The following is a 22,276-nucleotide window of genomic DNA, read 5'->3' as shown; positions in this document are numbered from 1 at the left end:
CTTTTGACATTTAAGATCGTATTCTCGTGCTTCGATCTTTTGCATAAATTCTGATGCCGTCAAATCTTCATTGTTGAAATAATTATTCTCTTTCAGAACCATCAAGAAAGTTGAGTAAGTACTCGGCAATGCACTTTTAATGGTATCAATTTTATCAATCTCAGAAGTTTCCAATTTCATTTTATCCATCTCTGCAATCAAATTATTAAACCTTGTTGTCATCTCTTTAACCGTCTCATCCTTAAGCAGGTTAAAGTTTCTGAATTGAAACTTGAGCATAACCTTTTTTCTTTCAGTGGTGTTTCCCATACTTCTCATACGGATATGTTGGAATAAAGAGGCACAAATCTTTATACTCCCTACTTGGTGAAAGATGTTTTCAGGTAAAGCCATAGTAAGAGTAGAATAAGCTTTTGTCTCAATTTCTAACGCTTTCTTCTCTTCAACCGAGTATTGTGAGATAGCTTTAGGTGTAAAACCAAGAGTCTCATCCCCAATCATTGGAACAGTGTAAACTTCATCCAAACAAAAAGAACAATCAGGGTGAACTGACCCTAGATGAGCACGAAAACGAGGTTACCATTTAGCAAAATCGCTAAATTTCATCAAATGTGGACATTTCGAATGTGAACCTATCTCGGTGTCCAGTTGTAACATTTGTTCCATCAACATGTTTTGGGAAACTAATGCATACATGCTAGCCATTTTTGACAAGTTTCAAACTTTAAGGATTAAAATTGAAAATTAATTAACGAACTGTGAACAGTGTCTAACGAACTGTGAACAGTGTTAACGAACTGTGAATAGTAAACAACGAATCACACTTTAACGAAGTTAAAATTGATCAGGTAATGAATTAGAAATGATTTTAACGAATCAGAAATGGTTTTTAAAGAATTTGGTCTAGTCAACAAAATTGATTTGACGAAATAAGTCAACAAATCAGATGGTCAACGAATCAGATGGTTTATAACTAATTAGATAAATGAATCACTAAGAAAAAGCTTAGCGAATTAGATGACGAATCAGCTACAGTTGATAACGAATCAACTTATAGTGAATCAGGTTGTTACAACAATTTGTAACAAACTTCTGACAACAAATGTCACGTGGCAAAGGTTGTTATGAAACAGTTTCCGAGGTAGGACACATGTCACACGAATCAGTTGACACGAATCAGAATATATAACTAAATGGTTCATGAATCAGCTAATCTAATTAACGAATTAGCCAAAAGATGTGAACAAATTAGGTTGTAAGGTTAACGAATTAGATTGAAAGATTAACGAACCACTTGAATCTTCAAATCTTCAAACCTTCAAACATAATTTTCCAGATTTCTGGAAACTTACGAACAACAAATCCGTAAACCAAATCTGTAATACACACTCAATACTCAACCAAACCGCTCAATCTAATTACCAAAATACTCGTAACCACATCTCGAATCCACTCGCACCATCTCGTAACTCAATTAACACTCAACTAGTATCCGATTTAACCAAAAACCAAACCCCTGTTCTCGGCTTAACTAGATCTAATCCAATAATCACACAATCACAATCCAAAATTCAATTCCAATCGTCCAAACCTCACCAATACCTTAACACATTCAAATCCAATCCAATTCATTCATAATTCATCCAATTATCCTTAATTTGATCCAAATCAAATCAAACAGAGACTTAACATAAACACTATCGATTATCACTATAATAAATCAGTTAACATCCAAATCAAGCGTAAACGAGCACCGAAAGCTTTGATACCACTTGTTTGAACTCGATTCACCCTTTAAACAATAGACAGATTTTAGATCTGATACATGTATGAATACGATTAATCTAAATACGGATCTAGTTCATTATTACGTTTGATTGTATGTTATATGTATCTATTATCAGTTGTATGTATGTTTATAATATTAGTATGAAGCTTGAGAGAGAATTGGACAGCAATTCGTTAATATTAAAACTCAAAACTTGAATTAATAGTGAACAGTGATCACTATATATAGAAGATGGATCTAGTTCGTTAACATTCCCTAACGAACTAGAGTCCACTTCGTTACATACATTTAAATGAAATAACTTAGCGAATCACCCCCTGATTCGTTAAACATCCTTAACGAATTAGGAGGGTTAATAGCTTAGATCTAGTTCGCTAAACAACCTTAGTGAACTAGACTATACTTTGGCGAACTAGCTTAATAACTTAATTGTTTATTACATAAATCAAACAACAAATACATAATAGATAGATACAAAGACTCGAGACGCAAAACCGTGCACTAACAGAACACTGGATATCATATCCTTTAGTTTCTACAGTTCCTTGGCCATGGCTAGATTGATACATGTATCATGAGCAGAACCAAGGTTAGAGTTTAAAGATATATGATTAAAAGGCTACCTCTTTGTTGACTGAACGTTGGCATCCTAGGAGGGTAAGAAGCATCAACTATGATAGTTGGTCCACCAGAGGCAATGGTCTGTATAGGGATGAAGTCTCCCTCATGAACCTCAGATGACCTTTGGTGTTGAAGTCCCGAGGATCCTTGATTCTGATTGAATGACCCTTGAGGTTGGAAGCTGAAAGATACTTGATGATGCAATCCAGGGGATACTGGCTGAAGGATGGATGATCCTTGCAGGAAGATCGAGGATCGTTGAGTATGCTGACCCATGGATCCTGATTGAAGGGTGGATGATCCTTGCTGGAAGATCGATGATCCTTGAGTATGCTGACCCATGGATACTGGTTGAAGGACGGATGATCCTTGCTGGAAGATCGATGATCCTTGAGTATGCTGACCCATGGATCCTGGTTGAAGGACGGATGATCCTTGCTAGAAGATTGAGGATCCTTGAGTATGCTGACCCATGGATCCTGGTTGAATGATAGATGATCCTTGCTGAAGGATGGAGGATCCTTGGGCATGTTGAGCCATGGATCCTGGAGTAGTGAAATCCAGCATCCTAGGCATCAAGGGAGTCTGATCCTCCACTGGCCTCTTTGTTTCTTGAGATCTTCTATCTCGCGTAGGATCTTCTGGTTGGTCTTGTTCTGCTGCTCCATGTACGCCTTAACTTGTGAAAACATAGCAGAAACATCATTGTTAGAAGTTACCACAGAAGTGGCAGCAGTAGACTTTGAGCCTTGGAAGACAGGAGTTTGGATCTTGCTCCCAGCAGCATTGGTCTTTTGTACTCCCGCGGGTGGAGGAGGCATTGGCAATGAGGTTTTCGATGAGAGAGAAATTGATGAAGGCATGGTAATTGGTTTTTGGTTAGTTACCAAGTATTTCCCATCTAATATTTCTTGTGTGTTATATACTGAAATTAATCCACCACAAAACACAGATATGAGGCCACAAAGGAAGTTGGGTAATTGTGTCAGTATTAAAATCTATGATTATATACTTTGAGCCATTAATGAGATATGTGTTTATGGTTCATTAGTTTTCACTTAAGTGTATCAATATTCCCAATATTCAGGGGAGATATAAAGTAGTTGGAAAACGAATTTAGTTGAAATGAATTATCATTGATCCTCAAATTAAATTATATGAACTAAAAGTTTAAAGGATAATTCATGTATAAAGATTAACGAATCAATTACCAGACGATTCACCGACTAAAAGGGTTTGTCTAACTAAGATACACATACGAACTGCTAATGCTCCAAATAATAAATATCCCAAGAGGACAAACGTATATTGATAATAAGTCTAACGCACACGTGTAGCTTGGTAGAGTAATCGGTTCCAAAGGTAAAATTTACTCGAAAGTTAGAGCAAGTAATGAAGATGGTCAAGTCGAGGTGCAATAAAAAGTCTTTGAAAGAGATTAGACATGATGGCTCTTGAAGAACCTTAGGTACGTGAAAATAAAGACCTTTTTTAATAAATTATATTGTATCATGTCTACAGAGATATATGGATTCGAAATAAAGTCGATGTCTCTATACTTATATATATATATATATATATATATATATATATATATATATATATATATATATATATATATATATAATTAGTGCTTGAAATGAACATGAGGAGGATCAAGAATTTAAATTTGCCTATGAAAAATGATTGGCCAAAGTGGAAAGACGCAAACAGGACTGAGTTGAATTCTCTAAATAACGAAAAGTTTATGGACCAGCAGTCCGTACAACTAAAGTTGTAAAGTGTTAGATACAAACGGGTCTTCTATGTGAGTTATGAAAATTCAATCAAGTGATATCAGGCAAAATTGGTGGCACAATGATTTTGCAAAGACCCATGATTGATTATGAGGAGCCGCATTATCCAATGGTGGAATCAATGACTTTCCAATACCTAAATAGTTTGTTAATATAAAGAGATAATTGATACGCGTCTAATAAATATTGTGATTCAGTTGATACTAAAAGTTTACAAGAAAGTCTTTGGAGGATTTGAATTATTAAATCATGTAAAGTAAGTTCTCGAGGACACAGTGATTCTTGTTTATAGAGTCATATTTGAATACGTTACAATTATTGAATATGTGGTAGTTGAATACTTGAAAGGTTAATTGATACATCTTAATGGTGTAATTTTTGTGCTTCAGTAAGCATACATACAGAAGATAATGTACATAATTAGTACAATATCTCAATAAACAAACATATGGTACAATATGGATTTTTGATATGTGATACAAAAACTAATGTGTTAAATTCTGTGGAGCGAAAATCCTGAAAAAGTGAATGCACATGCATAATTTTTCAAGATGAAAAGAAATCTATGATGGATTGAAGAATGCATGGAGTTATGCTTATTACGTATAGACTAATATATTCGGATTGAATGTGGTACAATCAATAAATATTTTGATAAGAAGGGAGATAAGTTAGATGTAATTAACCATACTTTTATCAAAATTTTACTCTTAAAATTTCATATAATCACAATTTAAAGTGATGATGTACATATTATCGAGAGAAACTGCATAACTTTTTAGAAAGAGAATTTTGAAATACCTTGATATGATGTGATTATTACTCGACTTGCAGTTTGAGTATATGTGTAATTATATATTTACCAATCCATCAAAGTACATCTAAAAATGTTGAGACATTTTACCAAAGACAAGATTCATTCTTTGAGTACGTTAAAGGATGTCCAAGAATGCGTTCTATATCATTTCATACCTGAATATGAAATATTATTAGTTCGAAAATACCACAATTAAATGCATATGTGCATTATATCGTATTTTTAGCTATATATGATATTATTTTCTTTTTTTATATTTATCAGCATGTGTCAAACTAGGAGACATCGGAATGGGTTAAAACATATATTTTAGGCAGGGATGAGATTTTTTTTCCCAAATAGCCGTACCCGTACATGTTCGGTACCCGTACTTGTACACGTACATGTCTATTGGGTACGGGCACCCAAGTTTACTGATTTTAGGTACGTGTACTTTCGGATACAGGTACGAGGTACAGATACAGGTATTATGGGTACTGGTACCTTGTTTAGAATTTGTAGGGGTTTTTATTAGGTTTCCAACACTCATGACTTAACATTCAAGAGGGATTTTCAAATCCTAATATATATATATATATATATATATATATATATATATATATTATATCATTTGAATAAGTTCCTTCTCGATCTATATGTGTATATTCATGTATTTTTATTTCATGTATGTGTAATTGTGTATATCATTAAATACCATGTATTAACTTGAAGAAGCAATAAAAAAGAAAAGGGAAAGGAAAATGGAAAGATGACTAGCGAAGATTAAACGAAGGTTAACTTTCTTTGCATAAGTTAATTTTGGTTTAAACATTTTCATAAAAAAAATTATGGGAGACTTTGTATGTTTTGGAATTCATTACTTGATTAATTATGAATGGATGTTATATTATGGTTTATTTCATTTTTAGTTTCATTATTATGTATTGGTGGTGTTATTACGTTTGGTTGTGGTATTATAGATAATTGTTTGTCGGTCCTGTATGGTACCAATACCAAGTTTAGTGGTGATTTTTTTATAAAAGAACAAAATGGTACCAAAGCGAGTACTATACCCAAAAGTACTTGTACCCATACCCGCACTCGCACCATAAAATTGGGTCCGTGTACCGGTACCCAGATTTACTAATTTCAGGTACGAGTTCTTTTGGGTATATGTACGGTACAAATCTCATCCCTAATTTCAGGTATGAAAGATATGCAGTTATATTTTACTAACCCACGAGAACGAAACAAGTTTTGTTAGTCTTGTTGATGCAGAGAAACAAAACAGGGTATCAATACAATAGTATATGGTTACGAGATGATACAATAGAAATTTTCACATGAAGATCATGCAACATTGTTCAACTTAACTATTCTCATGCCACGGAATGAAGACACAAATGATTGAGTACAAAAGTTTTGACGCTTTCACAAAAGATCAATATTTACCATTTTAATGGAAATATAAATCAGGGGGGAGACAATACGCGTTGCACTCTTTTTCCTTTAGCTATGGTTTTGTCTCACTAGATTTTCTTAGCAAGGTTTTTAATGATGCATCATCTCCAAGCGTATGAAGTTGATAACCAAGAGGGAGTATTATGAATAATTATTATTGTGGTTATCAATATCTAATACAGATTAAATTTTTTTTTCCAAGTTTTTTTCCTATATTTACATCTTATTGTACCTCATTGTTTTACACACTTAATTAATAAAATCTTTATCTTTCTCTCTACATCATTTTCACATATTATTATGCTAATAGACTAGTTTCACAACAATTTTAATTTTTTTCGATTTTCCTTTTGTTCACTTTTTTTTTTGTAAAGATACACTTGTGATTTCAATTCATTTTCAAGATTTTTAATAATTTAAAAAGAAATTCATATTTACACATTTACTATCACTGATAAATGAGTAGTGTTTTGGTTGATAAATGAGTTAAATGTATGCAAGTTCGAGTTGATAAATGGGTTAAATGTATGCAAGTTAAGGTTAAAATTCTTGAAAAAAAATATAAAGAAAACAATAATAATAATAATAATAATAATATAATAATTTATACTATATATAAAGCATGAGTAAGGAACCTTTTAATTTTTAAGAGGTACCAAACTTGTTACTTTTAGTACAAACTACAATGCATTAAATTAAGATATTTTAAGGGCAAACTTGTATTTTGACAACTTTGTCTTTTAGCAAAAGCAAAATCATGTTACGGTTGTTTTTTATATTATTTAAAATTATTTACAAGTTTGGTCATTTACCTTTAATCACATTTTGTTAATTTATATAATAGTTACATATATACCCCCTTTTTATAAACCAACTACCCCGACAATGTTTAAACATTTATAACTTTTTCACACGCTAATATTTTTTTAAAAACATTATACCATAAAAACGAGTATTTTATTCTCTTTAATTTGAGTATGGTATTGCTATATTTTTTTCATTTTAAAAACTTAATGTATTACGTGATTACCATTAAAGACCGGCAAAAGAAACGGGCGGGTTCGGCCGTTCGGGTCATGGGTCTAAAAGGTTAAGGTTGGAATGGGTAGATACAAAAAAGGTTACTTTGGTTTGGGTCGGGACGAGTTCGGGTTGAAAGGGGTCAAGTCATAACAAATTTCGGGTTAGAACAATGTCAAGCGGAACAGGTTGCAGGTCAAGACGAGTTCAATGTAGAGTTACGTGCGAACCGACACCTGATTGTGCGCGTACATTTGTTGTGTGGCGTGCTTACTAACCCCGATTAAGATTCCAATGCCGCAATACGAGCACACTATATTCGAGTTACACGCGTACTATTATGAACTCACATATAGAAACGGTGACATCGGTTACGCATCTGATGTCATGTTTGCGTGTATACTCCGCAGCATCGCGCGGGCACGCAACTAGTAATAATAATGTTCGGGATGAGATCACACATTTTAACCCGACGACATGGTATAAAACAAAACAAATAAGTTACAATTACAATTAAACATAGTTACATAAACCAGCGCGAGGGTAACGTTTCCTCACAACCTACACAAAACAATCCACCGATCGAAGACTAATCACCCAAATCGAACATGGTACGTACTACAATTTATTTATCATCAAGATCTTTTAATTTTATACATGTTTGTTAATTGATCTATTTCATCCTAATAGACCAATCTCCCCTTTTGAGTCAATTAGGGTTTTGCAATTCGTTTCGTATATTAGTTTGTGAAACGAAGAGTAGGGCACTTTTGCGTAATTAGATGATGATTCTGGACCTGGGTTCTGTTTTAATTTTACAACATCATGATTGTTTATTAACAAAAAATTGGCAACTTTAAGGGCAAAAAATCTGATCCCGATAACTGAAACATATGGGCCGGGAATACCCATAACCCGACGGGTATTGGGGCGGGTGTGGGATTAGATGATGATTACCTGAAATCACATACATGTTAAGTGTTTTAGTTTAGTAAGTTTATTAGATGAAAATTTCATTTTTCTTACGGGATATCTACTTTCTGATATTATTTATATTCTGTATGTTGTGAAGTATGCACATAAGGTTATATAAAAGTTATAACAATATTGATAGTTTGTAATTTGTAGTAGTGGTTATATAAAAACTAAAAGGTATACAAATAGACGTACATGGAATCTAACCATATCTACAGGGAAGGGAATGTTTTAACAAACTAACGGCCCAACGAATATATCCGATACCCGACAAATGGTATTGGGCCGGGTATGAGGCACAATTTTACAACCGGATATGGGACTGGGATTACCAACGTCTGACCCGAACCCGACTCATTGCTATCCCTATATGGTGGTTACTGGTTAATATTGAATTCGGTTTTACAGAGATGTGGATTTCCCAAAAGTTATAAAAAATGCATAACATGTTTTGAACAGAAGCTTCAGTTGTTTATACCAATTTATACATTTTCTTGAGCTTATCTCAGTTTTTATCATCAATTCTCTTAACTTCAATTGTGACTAATTATGTTTATCGTATTCAAATGCGAGAGTGGAATAATGATTATTAATATTACTGTTATTTTTGCAGTCATCACTTGCAGCTGCTAGGGCAGACAATTTCTACTATCCTCCAGAATGGGAACCCAAAAAGGTATGCTATTATACTACTACATACTTACTTGCACGTGCATTAACACATACAAATAATACTTATCTTAATTGTGTATATCGGTTGATAACATGTTATATATTTTACAGGGTGGTTTGAACAAGTTTCATGGGCAACATGCTTTAAGAGAGAGAGCGAGAAAAATAGATCAAGGCATCTTAATCATAAGGTTCGAGATGCCATTTACTATCTGGTGTGGCGGTTGCAATTCCATGATTGCAAAGGGTGTGCGGTTTAATGCTGAAAAGAAGCAAGTGGGAAATTATTATTCCACAAAGGTAAGATAAAATTTCAAAACTTATGAATATTATTATTGTTATCTATTAACTTTTATGAATGGTATTGTTTCTTGTTATTTAGATATGGAACTTCACTATGAAATCTGCATGCTGCCAACATGAAATTGTAATTCAAACCGACCCAAAAAACACCGAGTATCTTGTGATTAGTGGGGCCCAAAAGAAGGTTGAAGAGTTTGATGCTGAAGATGCAGAAACTATGGCACTTCCTGTTGATGAAGGTTAGTTTGACCAAGAGTTGACCATTTTGTATTTTCAAACATAACTGTTGACTATATTTATATTTGGCATTTATGTTTTGTAGAGAGAAGCAAGCTAGAGGATCCTTTCTATCGGCTTGAACATCAGGAAGAGGATTTAAAGAAGAAAAAAGAAGCCGAGCCATTGCTTGTGCGGCTTCAAAGAGTATCTGATGCTCGACATTTGGATGATTATTCCATTAACAAGTCGTTGCGTGCCAAACTTAGAGTAAATACTTTTTCTAATCACTTGTTTTTATAAAGCGCGCCGCAGTTAGGGTTGTGCATGACCCCGAGATGGCTGTCTCGTAACTTAAATAATTGAATTGAAACAACCGAATTCAACCCAAGACCAACGATTTTGTTTTTTTCTTAATCAAACTTTTGGTTTGGTTTCGCCTTTGCATTTACTGACGACTGAACTGAAACTATAAAAACCGAAAAAACCAAATTTTGTTATTCAGTTATAATCTTTTTATCTTTCAGTTTTAAGTAATTTATAAAAAAACAATAAATGATATTGCCCAAATATTTTAGGCCTGAATGTGTAACAATCAGTGGATCATTAATCGACTTGTATATTTTGGCCCAATGTTTCAGACTTGCAGGTCTAAATTCATTATTTTTGGGCAAGTTTTTTTCGGAACAAAGTTACAAGCCTGAATGAAAAAACTGAAAAAACCAAAACCAAAACGTTTTTAAAAACCTGAAAACCAAATTTTTAGTTTGTACTTCGGTTGGAGTCCAAAACGACCATACACACCCCTGGCCTTTTGCACAGGGATGTTTTGAAATACGGTTCTGGTCCTTGAGGCGGTACATCATGTAAATTTGGGTCAAGTTTTGTCAAAATTAGTCAAAATATAGGGTCTCAAGGAGGCTGAAATGTTAAAACAAAAGGATGAAGAGATCATGAATGTTTTATTTCATTAAAATGCTCATATGTAAATAAAATGAGAGATGTCGTTTCTGGCTGTACACAAAGCTTATTTGGTTGTACATGGTACAACACCTCACGGGCGTGAAGCTCTCGCCTCAAGCCTCAGCTTTCAGGACCTAAACCGCACCTTGCATATACAAAAACCAAGCTTTTAATGATTTTCATCTTTGCTTTATTTTTCACATAACAGTCTCAAAAAAAGAGTTGCTGAAGAAGAGGCGTCTGCAAGGAAGATGGGACTCGGGATAAGGCTACTCCCAGAAGCAAAAGAAGATATGGCGGCTGCCAAACGAGTCAAATTCTCTTCAAACTTTAACAAAAACAGGGATGAAAAACGAGCATTGATCAAATCTACATCAATATTTTCAGACTCATCGGCTTCGTCAAGTTCAAAAAGGTTGGAACTCGAGGCTAAGAGGAAGAATAAATGCAGCGTCAGCATCTTAGTTGTTGACTGGAGGGTTTAAGCCGTCATCATGGTTCTCTGCTTGTGTATATTTTATAAGATGGTGTTTTTTTGTCTACTTAAAATGCAATAATGGTTTATCCAATACGCACGAAACCACCTACGCCCTTGATTCAAAAATAAATAAATAAATAAATAATAATAATAATAATAATAATAATAAAAGGTAATAATAAGTGGTGGCAAAATTGTAAATTCATTCGATTCTGTTTTCGTCCCAACTAATCGTTGCAATCACACGGGTCATCATTTCGATTTAGATCATTTCGCTTTTCTAAATCCTCGACCTAAATCTGACTGATTCTCCAGATTACCCAACCAGATGAAAAACAAAGTGAATGAAATTGAACTTCAAAATGGAGCGTATGGGTTGTCAAATTGTGAATCAGTTAAGAGACTGAAACTGATAAATGATAAGAACGAGGAGAGATATGAGGCTGAAAAACTGACTAGTTGAGCTAGATTTCAATTGGGTGTAATGTTGGTCTAAACTTGTGTAATTTACAAATGTTCAAAATAAAAAAGTAATTTACAAATATCCAAATTACGTTGTTATGCAAAGGCAAATTGGATTTGAGCGTTAGTTTATATCTATTGATTTGAGGGTAATTTATTTGAAAGTCATTTTGGTCTAATTGAGCGTATTCAAACAACTGCGTGAATTTTAGTTGAAAGTACTTTAACTGAGAGTTAATTGAAAGTTCAAACACCCAGGTGGTAAGTACAAATCATAAGGAATATACTTTGAAATTAACATAATATTTGAGGTTAGTTTCACGTCTAGTAACACCGGAATCCAATAAAATTAGTTGCTATATTTGGGGATTAAATAGAAAGATCATAGATATGGTCAAGGTATCAATACCTATACTATTGATTAAATAATTGAAATAGCTGGATTGTTAACCAATGAAATGATAAGAAATTAGGAATTAAATAGAAAGATTAGAGATGGTCAAGGAAACAATGCCTATACTATTGATTCAGTAATAGAAATAGCTGGATTGTTAATCAATGAAATGATAGAGGAAAAGGAAGATAGAATGGTAAGAATGTCCCAAGAAACACAAAGAGAAAGGTTTTCAACCTACATACCCAGTATATAAATCTTGTGATAAGAGACATTCAAAACAATGTAGAATTAAGAAATCTGCATGCGCCAATTGCAAGAAACCAGGTCATACAATAGACTTGTAACATTTAAGATATAATAAAATAATAAAGATGGAAAGACAAGAAGGCTAATTAGATTAAATTAATTATGGACCAAAAAGAAAAGATGAGCCTTAGGTCCATGGGATTAAGGAAGTATAAATACCCCTTAAACCCTAATCCTTTTCATTTCCATCCATTCTACACCATAGCCAACACCTTAAAACACACACTTAAGCCAAATACACCTCCCTAGCCGTCGGCCATCATCCGAACCCAAAACCAAGCATAATAATATAGAATCTTCGATCATACACGCAAGCTAACAAGTCCAAGGTCACGTATCGAGCTAGCCGTAGTTCGAAGTAAAGCACAAAGGTATGTTCTTGATCTTAAAGGTTACATTTTTACGAACGAATGATCATGAAACTCAAACCTAGAATAGATCAGGTTTAGACAAATCATAAAGTTGCAAACTTGATGTTAAAGGTGGACTTAATCTTCTCATTAGCTAAGGATCTAGCTAAAATGGGTTTAAAATCGATAAAGATTTAAGCTTTAAAACTAAAACGGGTTAGATCTTGATGAAGGGTTACTAACGGGTGTAAAACGGAGCAATAGAAAATAGGTGGTTAACAGTTGTGATTATAAATCGTTAGCCGCTACCTGAGCTTAGAACGAAATAAAAAATAGAAAAATAAGGGTTGTTAGCATCAGACACGAGATCTCGGTCAACCTGAGATCTCGGTTGCATGGGTTCTCTAGGTGGTTAACAGTTGTGATTATAAATCGTTAGCCGCTACCTGAGCTTAGAACGAAATAAAAAATAGAAAAATAAGGGTTGTTAGCATCAGACACGAGATCTCGGTCAACCTGAGATCTCGGTTGCATGGGTTCTCAGTCAGACCATGGGTTCTCGTTCAGGCAATGGATTCTCGGTCAACGGAGGGATCTCGGTCCCACAAGTTTTCGGTCACGAGATCTCGGCTGAGTTCTCTGTCCTTGAGATCTCGGCCAGTTAGTGTCTTGTGGTGGACTTTGGGCCTGGTTCCCAGTTAGGCCTAGATGCTTCAAGGGACAGTTGGGCCTGACCTAACTAAGTCCACAAGTTTTAAGCCCATATCCTATCTAAAACAATACTAGCCCATCTTCATGAACTAAACAAACAAGCCCAACTTAGAAAATACGTTGGTTAACTAAAATACCAACTTAATTAATTATACAGTTAATTAACAAATATATATTTAACAGTTAGTTGGGCTAAGTTAAATAAGGGAATAACGATTAACGGCGAGCGTAACAAGATCCAGGTGAGTTTCTAGCCCCATTCCTTGTTATGTTTTCGGGGCTGTATGCATACTCGATGTGATTAGTTAATACACTTACCTTAAGTGGTAAGTGTATGCCTATTATGATAAATGTGAAGGTTATGAAAGAATGCTTTACGGTACATGAATGATCTTCGGATATTGCATGCACTGTCAGGAGATAGTTAGAAGATGTGATTGTTTATTTATATATGTTGTATGTATGGTGTATGTATGTTATAGATTAGTATGTAAGAAAGTATATAAATTAATAAAAAGAAAAGGAAAGTATGATATGAAAGAATTGACGGTAAGGGGTGGAAGACCCTAATAATATCTGTGAAGGAGGGTGGCAGACCCTGATAATATATGTGAGGTTATAGGGCGAGAGGCTCTTTAAGGGTGGCAGACCCTAATAATATATGTTAGGTTATAGGACGAAAGGCTCTTTAAAACATATAGCATGTATGTAAAGAAAAATAAAATATGAAGTACGAAAGAAAGAAAGTATGAAGGTAAGAATGAAAGTATATATATACTTACGTATGAAAGAAAGTAAAGAAGGTTAAGTATGTAATATAAGAACGTATTGTATGTTACCTGTATTAACTAGAACTCACTCGGCGTAGCTGACTTTTAGTATGCATGCAGATGAATAGATTGAGGCAGCTAGCCTGAGGGGACACATGGCAGGATTGGATGAGGCTGGCATCTGAAGATTCGTCGTGTTGTATTGATACTATAATTTAAGTTATGTTTTAAAATATAAAAATGTGGATGTTTGTAACGAATGATTTAAGTTTTATTATTTCCGCGAAAGTTTTTAAGTAACTCTGATATTTAGATTTGTGTTTTTGAGTAAATCCAAAGTCCAAAGTGAGGCACCGGTAACGAGGCCTTACAATTAATAATAATGTAAAAATAAAAACTAAACCAACTATATTAATCTAGATATATAGAAAAATACAAAAGGCAAGCCCCCAAACTCTAAATATTAATAACCGGTTGTTCTCTGATCGCCTAAAACCGTGTCCCCGGCAACGACACCAAAAATTTGATGTGCAAAAAGCTATATCTAAATATTAAAAACTAATTCTCGCAATTCAACACTAAGTCTTAAATTTATAAAACCAAACAATTTCTACTAAACTTTTCACAAACGGAAAGTGTACCGATCGCGTAGCAGCACGGTCTAATGAAAGTCCGAATGTCTAAAACAAAGACACGTGAGAACGGCTCAGATAATTAAACCTAATCTAAGTCCTGCCTAAATAATATATTTCTTTATCTTATTTATTTAAAACTAACTTAACTAACGATGAAACTTAATGGAATTAACGATAATAAAAAAAATGAATCACCTAGGTAGGATGACAGGCTATAAGATGACACGGGTGCTAACATGTAGTTGAAACCAGGGTTCTAAAGATGGGCTAACATAGGCGAGGTGAAGGTAACTGGGTCCCTACGGTTAGTATTACTAGAAAACCCTAAGGACGTCTAGATAGCTTTTAATACACAGTTGTTTATCTACGTACCCTAATAACTAATCACTTGGTCCATGTCTAAGTTAGAGATCTCACTAAGGCTCGAGCTAATTACAAACCTAGGAGAAGAGGGATAATTCAATACTAAGGACAAATAACTCAACTTACAAACTTAACCTAGCCGACAATGGGAAAACCGCACATGGTCTCCAACGACTAACCCGATCAACTAACTAGAAATATAAGCCGACACCTAAGGTCTTGGTCCAACTCAAAGGTGGTGAACTCACTGACTTGAATGACTCAGGAAACATAAACCCTAATGGCGACGTCTACCAAACTCAGTCAACACAATAGTATTAGCCGAACTATGTAATTAACAACTACACGAAACTAATTCATGCAATAATCAATCACACGGGCCACATGCAACCTAAAACACATCTAGGGCAGCGGGTATACACGCAATAAAATCACAAAATATGAACTTTCTAGCAGATAAATAATCAACCTCACGTTAAGCACCCTAAACTAGTTAATTTTAACCGTTATACATCAAAACTAGGTGATTCTAACCATTCTTGTCACACCCCGACCAAAGGCGGCGGAACATGTCGGGGTGCAACGTGATTGGACAAATACACAAGACACTATTTAAAGTGACAACATGTAATCAACTCATTTTATTTCATAAATCAATAAACAAAACATCTCGTTCATACAAACAAATTGAATACAAGTAGCAATTATATTGTTCGGTTTACTAATATTCTAATAGTCTTGGTAACGTTTTTCGTCAAGTCCTCGAGTCAACAAAAGTCAAACCTGTAACATTTCATAAAATAAAGTTTGTCAACACAAAGGTTGGTGAGCAGTTCATAAGTTTGAGCATATAAGTACATAGTGATAAAAAGCCACAAAACTTGTATACGAAACAATAAATAAAAATAATAACTTGGATAAATAGATGTCGCTAATAGAATTACGTTAGTGACACCTAGCTATAAGGGGATGCCAAATAGTCTAGGATTTTATAGTTATCGTTAATTGCATTACGTTAACGACACCTTGCTATAAGGGGATGCAAAATAGTCTAGGATTTTATAGTTCCACCAACCAAAAGCGATAAACACATATGCATATAATCATAGAACACCAAATCGAGCAATTATTTAAGTAAAGTATACAATAACGTTTGTGGGTATTCAAGTATGTAAAACATTTAGTTGAATAAGTATGAAATGTCACCCCAAAACGAAAGATGGAAAACAGGGTATGAAAGTACTCACGTTCAAGTAATAAACTTGAAAGATGATAATTTGGAGATTTGCTGGAACGATGAGTTTAACGAATAATGCCTAAAAGGAAAGAAGTCTTGGATTTAGAAAGGTTGTCTTGAAGATCTTTAAATAAAATAATTGTTGCGAAAAGTAAACAATTAAAGTTCAAGGTTTAAAATGTAACTATTTAAGAATTTATAATAATAACCCTTTAAAAATGTAAGTTTGCTCGAAACCGGGTTAAAGTATCTAACCTTAATATTTACTTAACCTATGTCAAGTAATAAGGTGGGAAAAATGCAAAAATGCAAGTTCCTTTGGGATAAAGATACTAAAACGGGTCTTTAACGAGTGCTTCGGATTGTTGGTTCGGGTCTTGATAATTGGTCAAACCCAAAGTTAACTTTCCAAGATAATGAATGTTATGAGATAACTCAATAAAACTTATTAAGACTTAACCAAGTATGTAGTTCTATTGTTTTAAAACTAACAACGCACGTTAAGCGAGTGTTTGGTTTTGTCGGTCCAAACTATGTTATAAGATCAAGTTGGATCCAACATTTCCAAGTACTTAAGAAAATAATTAAAATCAGTTTATAAACTATTTTTAAAGAAATATACAAGTCTTGATAGCTAAAACACACTTGCGTGTCTTAAGCGAGTAAAAATCGGACTGGTTCGGTTTCCATCTCACAATACGTTCCTTGATGGTTTCCACATGCCCAAATAACCAAGAACTTGTATAATAATGTATAAATGAAAATACTTAAGTTTTATAACAAAAAATTTAACAACAAAGTCTTTAAACAAAAGTTCGGTTCATAGTCTAGAGCTATTTACGGTTAAATCGAAGCATAGACTCTTAGAACTCATAACTATGGAACTTGTAAATAAACTAAAATGAGCAGAATTTAAGCATGAATAATATGTATAAACAAGTTATATAAGTATCTATCTATATATATATATATACATATATCAAGGACACGAAGTCCTCCATGAAGCCTGCCTTACAAGGTCCGTAACCTCACCGACCGGAATCGGAGAAGTAATTACCAAAGGTAACAAGGGGTATTATATTATATATATGTTGTGCCACCATAAACAAGTATTAATAAGACTACATAAGCTAATTAGAATGAAAAATTAAACTCAGTTTGACTTTTGGAAGTCAAACCTTCAAGAACACATAAATAACAACATTGAATCTATGGAGAATTGAAAGAGAATTTGGAGTGAGAGCAAGTGTAAAAATGAATGAGATGGGTATGTATATATAGGGTAAGGGTCAAGGCTTCTTTGCAAGGTTCTTTTTTATGTTTGCATTAAAATAGATTGGTTAAACAAACAAGCAAAGCACAAAAAGCCAAAAAAAAAAATGAATATGCAGGTCTGAGGCCGCGCCGTACGACCAGCCTATTTTCCCTGGCCGCGCCGCGTGGCATGCTAGGGGGGGTTGGGTTGGTCAGCTCGTCTTGCGTAGTTCGTTTTGCGTACCAGAAGTTCGTTTTCGATGTAATTTGAGCGTTTTAAAGGCGTTTTCGAATCCGTAAAAGGGGTTTTTCAAATTGAACATGTGGCAATGATTTAGTAACATAAAATACAATATTTTATATACTTTAAATGTTCAAGAAATAAATCAGGATGATTTACATGATAAACGAATACACAAACGAATACAAATAGAACCCGAAATTGACAAATGTCACAAATCTAGCCAATCATAATCAATGAACAGTAGCAAATATATATAAAAATGATGAACATGTTCATGTAAGTCTGATTACAAAGGTTTGAATGATTAAAAACCAAAAACGAACTTAAAATCATTAAAACAATAAAAACCGACAGCCAAAGGATAAAAGATAGAAGCGTAAGCTCCTCCTTCAGGCTTCCTTGGTGGCAGGAATCACCCTCCTTTCGTTCAGTGGGTATATATATATATATATATATATATATTAGGCCTGTTAAACAAGCCAAAACAATCAAGCCCTGTCCAATTAGGCCCACTAAAGGACAAAACAAGTGGGCTAGATGATTTTGGGTAGCTGGCTGATGTTGGGACGCCGCATAGCGCGGCCTAGGGGGGCTACCTGGTCGCGTGGCGCGACCAGGTCCCTGGGTTTTCGTTTGTTTTTCGCTTAACTAAACTCGTATACGCGCACCGTCTTCGATCCAATCCTCTGGTGAACGAAAACCATCACATTAGGGTTTTATTTCCATGCTCTCTTTACCCATGATCCTACATCAAACATAAGTATATAAACACCATTGAAAAAGGATAAACAAATACTAAAACACAATGAAAATTATGACAAAACAGTCTCGAATATGTGTATATTTCATAGCATATCAACTATATATAGGGCTCAAAAGTAACTTCTACATAATGTGTCCCGGACCATATTTATAACAATATTAATAACCATATTAATAATATAAATCACATGAACTAGTTTACAAGGTTATATAATTTTTGTGACATTTTAGGTGTGATATTTCATATGTTAAATATATGAGCTCATAAAAAAACAAAAGATAACTCCAAGTTGTGATCACATATCACAATTGAAATATATGGCAACTATATAGACGAAAATCCCGGATTACATAAAACCTTGACGGTACATCCTATGGTTTGTTATATTCTAAGACATATTTTCTTTTCTTAATAAAAGTTTTTTAATGACCATAAATTGAAATGATGAACCTAAGAATTATTATCAAGCTCTACAAAACAAGATGGAATTACGCAACAAAAAAAGATATACATGCTCTTAAGCAAAACGAGACTTGGACACTCGAAAACCTACCAAGTGGAAAGGGGCTATTGACTCCAAATAGGTATACACATTTATATGTAATCCAAATGGGGAGGTTGAGAGATACAAGGCTAGACTAGTGACCAAATGCTTTACACAAATGGTTAGTGTTAATTACCACGATACGTTTGCCCATGTTGCCAAATTGGTGTCTGTTCGAACGCTTTTAGCCGTAATCGTTAAACAAGGATGGATAATCCATAAAATTTATGTAAACAATGCCTTCCTACATGGTGATTTGGAAGATAAAGTTTACCTAAAAATTCCCCAAGGTTTCTCATATAATGAAGAAACAAGAGATGTCGGTTAAAGAAATCGATAAGCGGCCTAAAACAAGCTTCTCACAGTTCGTACCACAAGTTCACAACGACTCTTCTGGAACTGGGCTGTCGGCAATCCTAAAATGAACATTCCTTGTTTATAAAAATTTGATATGTTACAGGCTTGATTTATCTCGATGATGCGATAATTCTAGACAATGACCAAGAGACAATTCAACATCTGAAAGGCAACCTTGATGGAAGTTTTTCTTAAGCGATCTTGGTAACTTATAGTACTTCCTAGGAATCAAACTGAGGGTTTAGTATTCATCCAAACAAAGTAAACCGTTGATATCATCAAAGAAAGCGGGCTTCAAGATTGTCACCCAAGTCCGTTTCGAGTGTAACTAAATTCAAAGTTTGTTATTATGGTGAACTTATTTTTTTATTTAAATGACGTATGAAAAAGTTATGGACGTTTTAAAATGATTGAGGAATTGACATGTGTCTTGTACGTGAAAATAAATACGTGTTTTTCTCTTCATATCATTCCCCCTTGGGTCTCGACTTGACTAACAATATTAATCATACCGTCTCACTCTTCTCATGCTTTTTTAACTTTTTGTAGAATAACTCAACCCTCAACACGCCATCCTTTCAATAATTTTCACAAACTATACAAAATAGATTGCAACAGATAAACGTATTTAAAATTGTCACTCGACTAAACATGTAAGAATACTTCAAGGATATAAATGGATAACTAACGTTTGTAGTGAAATTTAAAAATGACCATACAGAATATATATAAAAATCCTTAGACAATTGTATAAGTAAAACATTATGGATATCTAACCAAAGCAATCTCAAACCAAGCTCGTGACTTACCTACGTTCAACGGGGTTCTCCTTCATCTTCTTCAGAAACTCATCAAAACACTCATCCATTGTCCGAAAGCATTGATCCGGGTAGAGGTTGCCTATCTCAACATCTTTAGGGCCACTTACCGAGAAAAAGTTTGACAGCCTTTAAAGAATATGTCATGAGTGAATGATGCCACGATACTTTGCGGGATTATTCTATCTGTATTCGTTCGAAAACATAACAAGAATAGTTAAATATAAAACGAAACGTTTGTTAAAATTAAACTAAACGGTGACGTACTTTAACACATTCTAACATGATGCTGCTTTCAAGAGGTCAGATTCGTATAATATTCTTCTTGGGAGGGTTCGTTCAATCTTCTTTTCCCATAAGCAAGCAAGCTCGTTGATGTTAAGATGGTTTGAAGGTGGTCGAAAATGTACAATCTTGTTTAGGGTACGAGCATCATTGATCGTTTTCATAGTGAATTTTCCTTTATGTCGGTGTCGGCAACAAAATATGCTGCCGCAATATATTGGTTTAGAAATGAAATGTGATTAACCATAATATGTAATAGGGGAATCTTAAGGCATAAACCAATAAATTTAAAGAATGATGTTTACATCAAAATGTTTGAAATATGATGTCGTAGTTCTACACTTCTACGTTATCTACATAGTAACCTTTCAAAGAAAGCTTACAAATGAGTTGTCACAATCTATTTCTTTGTATTAATAAAAAAGAAAAATGCTTGCCTTTGTACTATGTTCCATTCTGAAATCGTCACCAAGTCATCGCCAACTTTTATATTTCTCTCTTAGGGTGCATTGTTGGCTTCCTTAGCTTGTCGGGGATTATTAGACTAGTTAATAGTTATGCATCTAGCAGTAGTTATCACAAATATCTATATATCTATAAGGTCTCTTGGTAGAATATTAAACTCTATATACCCGAGTTAAGTAGCATTATTATTCAATCCACAACATTAATATACGTTTATGGTTCACTTAACTAATTGATTTGACAACATCAAAAAGTTTAATATGACGCAGATGCCCCTTCTATAGTTGGTCTGTTGTTATCAAGTTTGTGTAGAAAACTCACCTTTAACATAGCCATCTCCATATATGTCAAAGTGATCCAAAGGAGGAATGGCCTCTGAAGGGTGGATATTATCGTGATACGGCCATGAAGCTATGGAATTGCAACATATATAAGTGTAAGGTATATATACCGGACTCTTCCACCACCCGTCTCACACTCCGCTTCTCCTTGTACATGCTTAGTCCCGGCTCCACAGCCACAGGATCCGTCCTGTCGACCAAATTCCGATGGCAAATATCTCTGTCCAACAAATTCGATAATATACCTTGTTATGTATATTTATATGTATATGTATATGTATGTGTGAACATATATCAATGATCTATATGTGTCGTTTGCTTGGGTTTTTGAAACGTTACAAGTTGAATGAGATTAACTTAATTACCTTAATGGTTCCAACGGATTTTATAGCGTGAACAAGGCTTAATTGGTGTAATATGGCTTCACCACCAACAACTGATATTACAATATCTATTTCATGCTCCTTCAATATCTTCTCCATCACTTCCTGATCTTTAATGTCAACCTGTAAATTATTTGTGATCAAAATTAATACAAGGATCATGAGTCACAATGTATGAATTAAACCAATGTGTATGGAACCAATGCATGCATGTTAAGCGAGTATATTCATGCAATTGTTTCCAAATGAGGTTTAGTGACGGTCCAAGAAATTTTTTAAGTGGGCTCTACCTTTTTTTATGCTCCAATTCATAAAGACCGGACATAAAAATTCCCGGTTGGTTCGACGGTCCGGGTCGGATAATCCTTCATAGAATAGACAAGTGTTTATATGCGACAAAATGAGTTGACCGGGTCAGGTGCGCTAACAAGTAGGTTTTGAATATGGTTTATTTGTTCCGTGTCGGAAATGGGTTTTAACAAAAGTTAACACATGTAAAGT

General features: G+C 34.3%; 2 pseudogenes across 1 annotated transcript; one reads left to right on the top strand and one right to left on the bottom strand.

Annotated features, from left to right (window-relative positions):
• Positions 1-8,002: 8,002 nt before the first annotated feature.
• LOC143603747 (uncharacterized) lies at positions 8,003-11,227 on the top strand (annotated as a pseudogene). Its single transcript, XR_013148124.1, has 6 exons — positions 8,003-8,094; positions 9,072-9,134; positions 9,242-9,430; positions 9,513-9,672; positions 9,756-9,942; positions 10,821-11,227. The product of XR_013148124.1 is annotated as an uncharacterized LOC143603747 (transcript).
• A 9,016-nt stretch (positions 11,228-20,243) lies between these two features.
• LOC143603746 (leucoanthocyanidin reductase-like) lies at positions 20,244-21,898 on the bottom strand (annotated as a pseudogene).
• Between the last annotated feature and the right edge of the window lie 378 nt (positions 21,899-22,276).

The sequence above is a fragment of the Bidens hawaiensis genome, unplaced genomic scaffold, assembly GCF_021521415.1.
Source record: "Bidens hawaiensis isolate Kalapana, Puna unplaced genomic scaffold, B.hawaiensis_p1.1 tig00062604_1, whole genome shotgun sequence".
NCBI lineage: Eukaryota > Viridiplantae > Streptophyta > Magnoliopsida > Asterales > Asteraceae > Bidens > Bidens hawaiensis.
Note: the sequence above shows the minus strand (reverse complement) of the source record. Positions and strands in the feature narration are given on the sequence as shown.